Source organism: Condylostylus longicornis, unplaced genomic scaffold, assembly GCF_029603195.1.
Source record: "Condylostylus longicornis isolate FDR11 unplaced genomic scaffold, ASM2960319v2 ptg000055l, whole genome shotgun sequence".
Lineage (NCBI taxonomy): Eukaryota > Metazoa > Arthropoda > Insecta > Diptera > Dolichopodidae > Condylostylus > Condylostylus longicornis.
Window position 1 is genome coordinate 7,636,270 of NW_026578024.1, and position 14,372 is coordinate 7,650,641.

At 24.4% G+C, this 14,372-nt stretch overlaps 1 protein-coding gene across 2 annotated transcripts in view; it reads right to left on the bottom strand.

Annotated features, from left to right (window-relative positions):
• LOC129611686 (uridine phosphorylase 1-like) overlaps positions 1-14,372 on the bottom strand; it is a 65,117-nt gene that overhangs the window by 34,898 nt on the left and 15,847 nt on the right. The gene's annotated exons all lie outside the window — the stretch shown is intronic.

Genomic DNA, 14,372 nt, shown 5'->3' on the forward strand with positions numbered 1-14,372 from the left:
ATATAATGTCACTGAAAAAAAAACTACGTATGAAATTAGAGTTTTGTACACGCAGCGCATTGAGGACTAAACTTTCTTCTCTTCTTTTGTCAAATTTATATTATGAAATATATAATGCTCTACAAGTCCAGATGTTGTACATTACACTATTACCAGCATCTTAAATTACTTGAAATTCGTTTCATTATAGCATGATTACGAAAAGAATTATTATACAGTATTATAACAGTCTCATATAATTTCTTTTAAAAATTGTACTTTTATACTTATTCACTTAACATGCATATCTAATAAATAGAACTATGAGTAGAATATTTTCATGCACGGTCTACCACAATGTTATATTAAAATTTTGAATTATTTTCATGTTCACTAAATTTTATTTATTCGATTACGTCGCATATTGCAAATATTTAATTTTTTCCTGTTAAATAACAAGCACATATAAATGAATTATACTCTTATATTCATATGTAAATAATATAGATATTATGTATATATTTATTAAATATATACAAAAATATAATTTTTAACTCATAATCAATAATGTACTTGACCCACAATTTCCACAAAAAATTCTCTATTTTAAAAAAGGGAAAAAACAAATCTCTTCATATTGTTTACCAACACCTACAACCAAATAAAAATTTCATGTTATTGGTAAAATATTATCATTTGCATTCAGAAAATTTTCCTATTATTATTTTTTACTGTTCTTCAATATTTTATTTCATTAAGCTTTAACTTCGGTACATGTAAAAAAATGTTCTGAGTTAATTTTGACCTTGTCATTGTACGTACATAATCATAAAAAGACATCATAAAAATCTATTGTTGTATATGTTAGACAGAACAAGACAACTATATAACATTGAAACCGTAATTTTGACTATAAAACAATAAATTTCACAACAGATTTTTCACAGAAATTGTTCATTTTTGACAGGACAATAATTTTGATTTTATCGGGCTTTCTTATATGAACATTGCAAATCAAAAACAGATTTGAAGAGTTGTACAAAACTCCATTTTTCATGCTTTAAACGCAAACTAACTTGACTCAACAGTAATTATAAAATATCATATTTCTTTATAAATATAATTAAACGTCAGCCCTAATCAAGTTTTCAATATGATTCACTTGAACCACCGCACATCGAAATTATAAAGCTTTGAGTTTTCTCATTGCACATTTCAGCTGTACACTGGATCTAAATTATTGGTTCGACAATAAATGCGCAAAGAAATGAAATGTGATCCATATTTCATTTGTTTGCGCATTTCAACTGCATGCCGAATGGTTATCATGTAAGTAAGACATTTCCCATATCCCCAAACGAAAATAATCTTAAAGTAAGTATGAGCGAAACGCAAATTTAACTTACTCTTGAAGATGTTATACGCATACTGCGACAACTTTATTATTTAACAACATTCGAGCAAGTAACATGCTGATTGTTGTCGCCTCCTCTTATTTAAATTCATAATTATTTGCAATTGGGATAGGAGGCAAAAGGAAAATGTGATCCCTTTAAAAAAAAAAGATCAAAAATTCTGTTAAGAAAACAAGATTTTTTTTTTCTTTTTGTTTACTCTGACATAAAAAATACAATGATAACTGTAGATAAAAATGAAAGAATAACATTCTTTCGAATCACGAAAAGAATGTTTCTTGGCAATAACGAAAACAAAACAAAAAGAGCAACAAAAAAGGTTTAGAGCAAAAATAACAAATCTGCAATGACGTCAGAAAAATAAAAAAAAAGTCCCTTATTATTTGACTTTTAAATTTTATGTTTTATTCTATATCAAAGAGTTTAAGTTTTTACCATAAAAAAACAACAACAATTCACCAATACTTTTTTCTCTCTTACTCTCATAGGAGAACGCTAAAAGCTAAATTTTATTATAAAACGTTTGCCATTCTATATGATTAACTTTTTCAGACAATAAATTGCATAATTTTATAAAATAATCTAATAAAAGATTAACTTAATCGTTTGGCCAATAATGACATGACAATTTTTTATAGAATCAATCTCAGTTTCACAAAACTTTTGGTTTTCATTTATTGATTTTGTATAATATACAATTTTTTTTGAATTGCGCCTAATTATATGCAAAATTAAATTTCATTTTAAATTAATGTTTATTAATTTATTAAACGATATAAAAATTTAGGCTAAAGTGGCTGAAAACCGGCTTGAACATAATTAAAGTCTATATTGAGTTGAAAAAAAAGTTGGTTAATATGAATTGGGCGTGTGTGTTTGAATGAAAATAAATTTAAATTAAGATTTAAATTTTAAAACAACCGTAGGTCTTTGAATTGTTAAACATAAAACTTCCTAATTAAGCTACAAATTAAGAAATTTTACAGTTTTTGTACTTTTATCCAATCTCTTAACCAATTTAGAAGTATTAAACCGAATTTGAACAAAATGTACAATAAATTTTACTCAATTCGAATTTATAAGAAAATATGTTCAATTTTCATTCAATATAAATAAGGGACAGCTACCAACCTCGAATTGGGTAATTTTTGCTTGTTGCTTTTGTAATTTTTGTCTAGACATTGTTAATTAACCTAATAATTAATTAGCATAACTTATGTATACATAGATATATGCAATATTTAAATTTGTTTCTACAAATAACAGCGAATAGTTTTTAATACGAACTATATAGAAGTTGTAAGACGATCAAAAAACTTTTGAAAATTGTTATGGTTTTTTATTTTGTTTTATAGAAAATTTACTTAAAAATAGATTTAAAACCCAAGACATAAACCCTTCAATATGTCAAAGAAGATTAAGGTTAAATTATTTTTTGTTTATTGTTGTTTTTTATTTTATTCCTAGAAAATTCAATTCCATTCGGGCAAAATAATATCATTATATTGGAAAAAAAATAAATTCTATTAAAACACACTTTATGTGTTAACATCAAAATAAAAAAAAGGATAAAAGGATATCTTGGTATCCTATAAAAAAAAATTTCATCTTGTTTTTCATGTTTTGAAATTTTTATCTTATTATAATAATTGGAATGCTCTAATTCATGTTTAATAAACTTTTTAATGTATTCTATAAAAAATTGTCACAGGATATTGTTTTTTTTATCAATAATCCGATATAAATGTCCTAAAATTCTATAAAAGATAAACTATGTAGGAAAAAGATATATGTAGCCTTTTTTAAATTACGATTTTTCCAATTAAATACCAAACTTAAATAAATTCACATAAATAAATTTTTCGAAGAATTTTCTAGCCCACTTAATACAGTCCCAGAATATCTTAATATAGTATGAGTACTTTGAATTCATATACAAATTGTGCTGAGCAAATATAATATCGTAAATTTTTGTCTCTTTTAAAGTATTTTGAATGGTCGCAGTAGATGACAACTCAAAAACGGTATATGTGTGCTATAAAATTCTGAATAGCTTCAAACTTTTCTTCAAATAAAGAATAATTAAACCGAATTGCCTGAATAAAGTCGTAATTTTTATATTGGTATCAATAATATTGTTGTTTAAAATCATTCCAAAACTATTAGAAATTATTTGATTCCTTGAAATTTAGTATCTAATATAGAAAAATAAGAAAACCACAATTAATCAAATAAATAAATTGTAAAATCCACATTTTATTAAATTTTTTCACTCTAAAAGGGATTTGAAAACTAAAATGGCGTTCATTTAAAATTATATACTATTTTATTACTATGTAATTTTGCATACATTTAGGAGCAAATTTAAACCAACTTCAATGAAATTTGCAAAAAAAGTTAAAATTTGCTAGCACAAAAGGCTAAAAATCAGATTTTCAATTTAATCAAACAAAATAATTAAATTTTTCAATAAGAACATGGAAATCTTTTGGAATTTTGTAGAATTATGGTAATTGAATTAGTGGAAAACACCAAGAAAAACATGATTTCGAAATAATTGAAGAACGAATAGAGAAGAAATTAGTCCAGATATTTCAAAATCGTAATTAATTTCTGATTATGAAAGGTACAATTCAAAGAAGCTGCCCATTCTGTAACTTATCCAACATATTGAAATCTTCTTATGGTTTTACAAATTAAAAAAATAGCGCCTCCATACAAATTCTTTGCTATTTTTGTGCTTATTTCTCGGAAATAATTTCTTTGCTTAAAATAATGAAGGCATGTGTGTGTAGCTTCATTCAACACAAAAGATTGGTACCCATTAAGCAAATAGGTAATATACAAAGAAACAATTTTTATCACTTTAAAGTACAATAATTATTATAAACAATTTTTGTAAAAAACTCACGAGTGTACTCAAAAAAAGTAGAAGAGTAATATTTAGAAAAGCCTCTACCCCATATCAACATGTTATAATAAATTTATTGAATAGAATACAATAAAAATAATATTAAACACACACATGTACATAAATTATTTGAAAATAAAAGAATTGTAATATTTGTGTATATGTGTATACATGTGGATAAACGAAGTCATAATAACGCAACAGTGAAATATTCTTATTGATTTTTGAGAACAAAAGACATTAAATCACAATTATATATATACAATTTAAGAGGGTTCTGACATTGAAACAAATTGAAGGAGCCATTTTTATTGAAATTGAACATACATACATGCCACCATGCCACGTATATGCAATATGTACTTCAAATGACCTGTATACAGGTAATTGACATTTTTATATTGATTTTGAAGGATAAGTATAAATATTTTATAAATATCATTTGTATGTATACAATGTATAAAGGATATGCAATTAAAATTTAACACATAAATGAAATGGAATATAAAAAGGAAAATTTATTAATGATAAATTACATTCAAAGAATAAAAAAACTTTTAAAATTATTGTAATATTAATTGTATTATGTACAAATGGGGGCGCATACATCAATAATTCTGACATTAAATAATTAATTTTGAAAGAAATTTACAATTTACATTCTCCAACGTCAATTAATTAACTTTCTGCTTCTAAATTAATTAATCATTCGAATATATACAAATATTGATTTGTTTTAAGCGTATATATATATATATATGTATTGTGTATTAATACCTAAATATTTAATAACCACATTGTATTAAAAATGTGGCCTATAAATTTACCCTAAAATAATAATCTCCTATATGTATACTGTTATACAATATGTATATATAATTACAAATATACTAGAATAGCAACACGTGTTTAAATAATAATGTTATATACTATGTGATCAATTACAATACAATCACAAAAAAAACAAAGGATACAAAAGTATATATATATATATATAAAAATCAAAAATTCTAGTCACGTAACATTTCATTGTATATTGAATTACACATTATATAATTAAATTTCGTTGTTCTAATAGATAGAGAGAGCAATAGTTAAAAAAAATATCCTTTTACAACAACTTTTCAAAAAAACAAAAAATCCAATTACATTGAATTGAGTAATAATTTTTTTTTTTTTTAAGAAGAGGTGAATTTTTCCCACAACGAAAATTTTTTCAAATATGTCACCCAATTAGTCTATAATTTTCGACGTGAGATAAAAATCTGCTTAGAATAAATTTAAATTTAAATTTTGCAAAAAGAAAAACACGGGTTAGAGATAAAGTGGACCGTATCCACTCTATGATACCCCCTACGAAAATTGTCCACTTGGTTCTTGCTAATATTTTAATAGAATGTTATTAAGTTAGTTTTTGTCTTCAAACTTTTGGAGATGGTTTAAATTTAGTCAATATACGACCGATTTCTTTTTGAAGTTGTATAACAATTTATTGTAAGAACTAATACAACAATGATGAAATTTTACCAAACCATATTTATTTATGTTTAATTGGTATACTGCGGTATATATAAATTTTATATCTTCCAAGATGCGATCAAATTATTCCTAAGAGATATAACTTGATCAGCAGCAAGCAAAAATACAGGTATTCTATAACTAGATTATATAATACGATTGATCAAAACCACTATTTTATATACATACAGCAGAATCGCACTTATATGAAATAATTACAGTGTCAGAAGTGATTAAGATAATTAAATTGTTACTATACAAATGAAAGGGGTAAAAATTTAAATAAACAATAATTGAAATGTTAATTTGTTTGATTTTTAAATAAACTTTACTTGTACTTGTAGTTATATTATACGCACTAAGTCCTCGAGATACGACATCATCTAATACGACATTTCGAGCTACGACATAATATAAATTTGGACCATTTTTATTCTGTTTGCGAAATTATTCCTGATACGACAATAAAAATTTAAATTTTTTTTTTTGTTTTTGACAGATTTTACTGTTTTTTGAATAAAAATCTACACTGAATTTAGTTATAAGACAAGCTTAAGCACTTACTTCAATAATGAACTCTAGTTAAAAATTCTAGTCAGTAGTTAAAAATACATATCAACTTATCAGATTTTATTTTTACTACAACATTTAATTTTTTCGGTTTTGTTAATAAATAGTAAAATTTCTAATTTTAAAAAAATCTAAATTAGAATCTAAAATGTCATCTTTTTTCAAATTTTATTGATAATCTAAAATCTAAAGTTCAAAAGCATGGACCTAGAAAAACATAAAACTTGTTGCTTGTTACAATCAAAATGAAGTTGAAAATTCCTGATCTACGCTATTTAATCAAAACACAGTATGTAAAATGTATTAAAATTAGATTTTATCTACACTCTCACAATGATGATTTGTTCTAATTCATAGATTAAAATTTTGTGATGTACTGCTAATTATTCTAAAATAATCAAATATAAAACAAATAAAAGAAATCTTGAAAACTTTATTTAAACTTATTAGAACAAAAATAACAGAAGTAAATCTCACCATACATATAGTCATATGCATATTTATAGGCGTGCGTTCACACAAATCAACCTTAACATATTCCCTTATTTTCATCATTAATAACTTATGTCAAGAAAAAATTGTATTGAAAAACAAAATCAAAAATCCTCTTAGATCAAAATCAAAATTTAAATTAGATTTCAAATGCTTATTAAATTAGAAATGCATATATATATACCACCCATATAGCTATATATATATATTGTATAACATAAGCGCTTATGTAAGCTTATATAGAAGCTTATATTTGAAAAGAATAAAAATCATTAGTTTGACAACGAAAAAAAAAAGAGAAGAAAACTCGATTATATTTCGTTGACTTAATTTCACTCACTTAAATAACGAGAATAAAATCAAGATTTTTTCTTATTTTTTTCTTTAAGTATACAAAGAATTCTTTAATTTCCAATTCTATGATATTCAAGGATATTCTATATTTATATATTCATACATAGCCTACTCATTATTATATTTATTTTTCTGTTTATGATGAAAAACTGATGAAAGCACAAAACAACAAAATAAATAAATAAGAAAAAAAGGAGCAAAATTTTATAAGGACTTCTAAGCACTTTCATATATATTTGAAATTTTATTATGGTATAATAAAATTGTATAGTCTTTATTGAGAAAAAGGCAGAATTTTTCATTTCAAATCTTTTATACTGATGATAATAAGTAAGCAAATAAAATAAAATTCAAAAGACAAAAAATTATTTTTCAAAATTTTTTTAATAATTTCATTACTTTTTAAGTAAAATAAGAATCCCTTAAATTTACGATAAAAAAAAAATTTCACTCGAAAATTTAAAATAAATTCATTATCAGGAAAATATTTGATTTCTTTACTGTTTTATTATCAAGATTCTTCATATTTTTATTAAATTTATTTAGAAAAATTTATGAATGAATAATTATTTTTGAATAGGTTTTCAAAAAGCACAACTCATTTGCTTTAATTATTTTCAAATTATACTCAAGATTTATTAATATCAAACAAGTTAAATTATTAAATCAAAAACACACGTAACTATTAATGAATGTTACTAGGAAGAACAACTTTACATATTCTGTGGCAATGAGGCAAAACAATATAAGTGTATCACATTTTAATTTTAAATTTAATATTTAAATTTATATTCCAAACATGGCCAAACTGCGGCTCGCGAGCCGCATGTGGCTCTTCGACCAATTTCATGCGGCTCTCAAAGAAAAAATTAACAAATATTTTTAGTGCAGCTCAAGTCGAAAAAAAATATTCCCAAAAAAAGTTATTTTTATAGAAATTTGACTAAAAGTAAAAACGCAGTAGAGTATATCTTTTCCCACACTTTTTAATTTTGTCAACGCTCACTTAACATATGGAAAAATAATTTGTATATATTGTCAAAGCTTAATTTCTTAATCGCACTCAACTTAGATTTGCAGGGTCAGCAGAAAACTATTTCTGATCTCACGCAAACAATCTTTAATTTTCAAAAAAAATGCTACTTTTTAAAAATGATATAATGACAATGAATTTCAATCATTTTCCGAGATTGAAAGAAAAAGTCGGAAATAGAAAATGAAAAGCTTGAAGAATATGTGGATAGATCGCAGGAGTTGATGGAGAATTTTAATTTACGATTTCAAGATTTAAAAAAATTTAAAATTTGTATAAATTTTCTTGTAAATCCATTTGACATTGATATTATTGGTGAAGACTTCATATTTCCACAATATTTACTGAGTAAGTTAATTTCAATGTTCGGCATAACATATTGCTGCGAATCATTATATTTTACAATCAAATTTATTAAGTCAAAGCACCGGTCGCAGCTAACAAATGAACATTTCACTGAGCTTATACGTACGGCATTCACAAATTATAAGCCAGATTTTCATAAATTTGTAATACACACCAAGCCACATGCATCAACCAGTAAAGTATAAAAATATCATATTTTTTTCTTTAATTCTACCTCTTTTTTATTTGTAGGACTAAGACATTTTCAACCAGATATTACATAATTTATAATTTATATCATTGCGGCTCGCAAAAAAATCAAAATTTTGAGTTTTGGCTCTTACCATGACCAAGTCTGGCCACCCCTGTTATATTCCAACAAAGATTTTATTCAATTCGGAACATTCTAAATTTCTCAAAAAAAAATTTGATAAAAATTTTTTTGGAAGGAATGCAAGGAAAATAATGTCGTAATGCAAGGAAAATAAGCTCTTTCTGTTTTCAAATTAGCGTATAACAGACGAACAAACAAAGTTATGAATATAGAAATGATCGGCTCATAATTTGATTTTGAGCAATATGCATTCATGAGTTCGGAAAACTTTCTTCCTTTTTGATAAAATAAACGTCGTGGTAGACTAAAAATACACTCATATAATACAAAAAAGGTACCACAATATTTTTAACAAGAAAAAAGAAATTTTTATACTTGAACAAATTTAAGACAACCTTAAATTTTAAGGTAAAATTTTTGAAACTTTTATTCTCCTTATTATCGAGAATTTTATGAAAAAAAAAAATTGTAGTAATTTAAAAATAATAAGAAAAATTTTGTTTCTCATTTCTCAGAAATATTAAAATTATATTGTGCTGCTACCTGTGTTATTCAAGTATGAATATTTAAAAATATTTTAGGTATAAATGATTTCATTTAGGATTAAGCCCATAAAAAACAAAAAAAATATTCAATTGAAAAATCAACAATTTACTAATTAATTTTTAATAAACTCTAGTTTATCTCATTAAATTACAAAAGGAAAAGAAAATAAATTGCTTTATAAACTTTATAAAATTTATTTTTTTATATTTAATATTTATAAAAAAAAAATTATATAATACAATTATGAATAAATTTTTTTTTAATTTATTTAAAAAATTCTTCATCATCATGAATTTTTAATTTTTTAGAAAAGTTTTCAATTAAATTATAAAGTGATTTATGAAAACGTATATGTATTCCAATACATACATATGTAAAATGCATAAATAATAATGTCAATTCTTCACAATGACGTATGAAAATTGAATAAATTTTGATCACAGTTTTTCATAAAGTTTTCAAATTTTTGAATAATTCAAAGTGTGAATAATTTTTATACTGATTCGCAATCATGTGGAATGGCATAAAAATATAAGTAATAGGTTAGACGGAGCTATGAGCATTTTCAGCAATACAGCTACTGCCTTGAAGGTTTTCTAATGAGTGTGTTTCTTTAAAGAGTACATTTATACGGATTGCAATCCGGACTAAAAGGAAAACTAATTTAACGAAATTCTTTTTGTAAACGTATAAAAACTATAAACTAGAAATTAGAATGTCAAGGTTTTGACACTAATTTTTCATATAAATAACGTTATTCCTCCCCTCAACTGCAAATTTCATGTACTTATAGATTGATGTAGCTATGCACTTAAAGTTTTATACAATTTGAGCCTAACTTTTAAAATCTGTATTATGTAGATATACCATTAGATTTTTAGACAATTAATTACCTTAATAGTTCTTTAAAATTTGTGAGTATGACTTTTTTACTGTTTAAATAAATTATTGATGTTCTACAAATAGAATTACTAACATAAGAAAGCCGAGAAAACACTACATTTATGCGCCCAATGTCGAAATTACTCAAAAAAAAAACGAGCTATACCTTAACGAATTGACTTCATATTTCTGGTTGCATCTGGCGATTCTATTATACCTTCTTGCATAAGCGTAGGACCAAGAAAACATATATCAGATGCATACACATAATTTGTATACAAAGATAATTTTGCAAACATTTTAATTTTTATAACAAGGATATTTTACTACATTATTTTTATATCACAATATAATAATTTAGCACATACACATATTTTGTCATTTTCATACATTTTTATTTAAATACACGTAAATATTCTTCAAATTATCATACAAACACTAAAGTGATGACAGTAAGCAAAAATAAAACGATAAATAAAGTTGCACTGAGAGAGAGAGAGAGAGAAAAAAAAAATAAGTAAATTGCAAAATAAAAACATCTTCGCCCTGACTTTTATATTCATTTAAAATTAACATTCACATTACGTTTATACATACATAATATACATACATACTTATAAATATTAAAAGTTTATTTAGGTTATAAACTCATTTTGTTATATTTATGTTGTTGTATATAAATATTTTAATAAAAAGCGTCTGCGAAAAAGAACTAAAAAAGTTTTGTGTAAAAAAAAATTTTAAATAGTACTTGGAGGTTGGTACCTGTTGCTGTAATTAAAAATCTCATTTAATAACCTTGATAATTTTTTCATTTTGCATAACTTCAAGGCAAAAGCAAAAATTAAATCAACTAAATCTACATACACTTATTTTTTATATAAAAATGTTATGTATGTGTACATAATATGAGAGAATATTTTTAATGAACTTTTACTTTCATGATTAAAAAATATTATGCATAATGCAACATGTATGACAATAAACGATGAGAAAATATAAAATGTTTAAATGAAATTTTAATTTTTTAGAATAGCCTTAAGAGAGAAGAACTCTTTTAATTATTTAATGACACAAATATCATTATTGTTGCTGCATCAAGCATAATTTACTGTTTTGTTAACCACACGAGATATGCTTTATGTATTCGAAAATTCAATTAATGAGAGAAAACTGTCAACAAAACTCTTCTTTTTTTAATTTGAGTAGATAAATTAATCATAACAAATAGTTAAATATTAAAAGTTAATAAAATGATAATTAAATACTTGAATGATAAGTTTTTTTTGCATAAAATATTATTATAGACTAATAATGAAATTATTACAGAATAAGTGAGTCAAGATTATTGCAAATAAAAAAATGGTTTTTCCATATTGAACAATCAAAATCTATTTATAACTATAGCTATGTAGAAAATTAATTTCATTTAAACAAATTTTAAATAACACGCAATATTCTATACCTACCTCATACATGACAGTAAATTTTGATAGTATATTGTATGTTAAGAGGCATTAATATTTTTCATGAAATTTCTCGAAAATTTCCCTAATTTTAAATGATAATGAAAACAAATCATTAATCTTGAATTAAAATATACAATTTTTACACTAAAATCTTAAAGAGAGAATTTTGTGTTTTTCATGTTCACGTTTAAATTTTTGAATCAGAGCACAATAGGTTTTCATTCAGATTACGATAATAACAACGCAAAAAGCTATGCTAGTGCTTCCTAAATTAAAATTTTTAATACAATTCAATACAATATGAATAATGGATGGAAAATCTCTTTTGAAATTATTTTCTCGTATTCAAATAAACGTAAACAATAAATATTAAAATGTACTTTCAGAGATTAGTTTTTTTATAGATTTTGTTTTAAATCACATTGCATACAATAAGGGGTACAATCAGCGTTATCATAAGTACGACTAATTCTACTTCAATTAAAATTAGTTTTTGGTACATTTTTTGGTATATTTTATAGTCATGGGACGATTTGATCAACTTTTGTGATGTCAGATCTCAGGTCGTTTTTGCTTTTTTTGAAATTTAATATTTAAACTCAGGTTATCAAAGCATTCAACTAGTAACTTTTTTGGGAATATCATGCGTTCGAAACTGCAATTTCATTAAGTGCCGATTTTACTTTTTTTCCCTATATCTAAAGATTTAATTTACAGAATTTCTTGAAATTCTGAATTTAATAATTTCACTCTGATTTTCAGCGAAATTATCTGGGAAATTTTTTCACAAAAATCAGAATCTTCTAAAAACTAAATTTATATTTTTCTAAATATACTAACTAAAAGGCTTACTAGTATTCATATAATATAAAATTTTTGTTTAAAACACATTCCCATGATCCAAAGCGACAGTTAATAAAGGATCGGTTATGAGGTGATCACATCATATTATTTTTAGTTATTTTAATGTGAAGTAAAAATATTAATGAGTATATAATGGGAATTTCAATGAACTTATCCTGTATACACATTTGTTTATACGATGACAAACATCAAAACATTAAAATTTTAAAATTATTCGAGTGTTAATAATATTATATGTAATGTCCTTGGTAAAATTTTAATTATGAATGTAAATGCTCACAATGTAAACAAAATATTATTTGAAACCACGTACCTGAGCAACTTTTTTATGTGAACCTAAAATGTCCTTTCAATCTGAATTCAACAACACAGTAAGTGCGGAAGGATGTAAGAAATAATTGAACGATTAACTAGAATGATTTAAACCATGGTTAAACAGTTGTAATAACATTTTTGCCCCACATGAATATTAAAAACATCAATATTAAAAAACTTCGATATAGTTTATGCTGTACTAATTAATAATAATTTAAATGTCCGAAAAAATTGCAAATGGAGTGCTTAAAAATGTTATACTGTACAAACAATATTATACATTACCGTTGTTTTTGATACTCACACTCATTTATTCTTTAATGCCGAATATTTTAAAGGAACTCACACCATATACTTGTAAATATTTTATCGTTTAATATTAACCATATTTCACTAAAATCCTATGAGATACCGTATCAAAAATTAATGTACATTGCAATTCCCTAAGACCTAAGAAATTTATTTTCCATGTGAAAATGTTAACGATTATTTTTTTTTAATATTCTTAGTCCATTAAGATTTATGAATTTAAAAATGATTTATTTAACTATCCTTGTAACAGCATAAAATCAGAAAAAATATTTCCTGTACCAATGTACATATACAGGGTGTTCAAAAAACATTCGAAAAATGCTTGTTTCATACATTTTTCATACAGACAACATTCACAAATATTTTTTTAGTTTAATAATTTGGAATTTGTATGAAATGTATGAAAAATTCATTTTTCGCATGTTTTTTGAACACATTTAACACGTTTTATTGGCAAAACTATGAGAGATAGGGGAAAATGTTATGTGGGTTAATTTTTAGATCTCATCGTAGCGCATCGAAAAAAGCAAAAAAGCAATAATGATAAAAATTTTCAAGAAATTTCGGGTTTTGTAAAAAATATTAAAAAAAAAAACAAAACTTTTCACTTTAACGAGCTTTATCTCGAAAACTGTTGCTCAAATCAAATTATTTGCAGACCAAAACTAAAGAACAATCAATTACCTGTAAAACAAACTCCTAATGATAACTCTATGTTGTATAATTCCGAAGTTATAAGCAATTATTTAAATGCAGAAAAAGTCCGGTACTTTTTTTTTTCAAAAGACTGTAGTTCGAAAACGAGTATACCTGCATCCCCCCCTTCCCACCCATACAATTTTTTGCTGGATATTGATCAAAGAATTGTTACTGAAATTATTTACTACCTTATGCGAAACATCCTGTATATATGTATTATTGTGTTATTCATTAATTTGCGGTGAATTCAGGATATTGTCCGAAAAAAATACTTTTAAATAAATTAAATACGTACACCCGTACACCTACACCCTCAAGAAAAAGCAGTAACTAA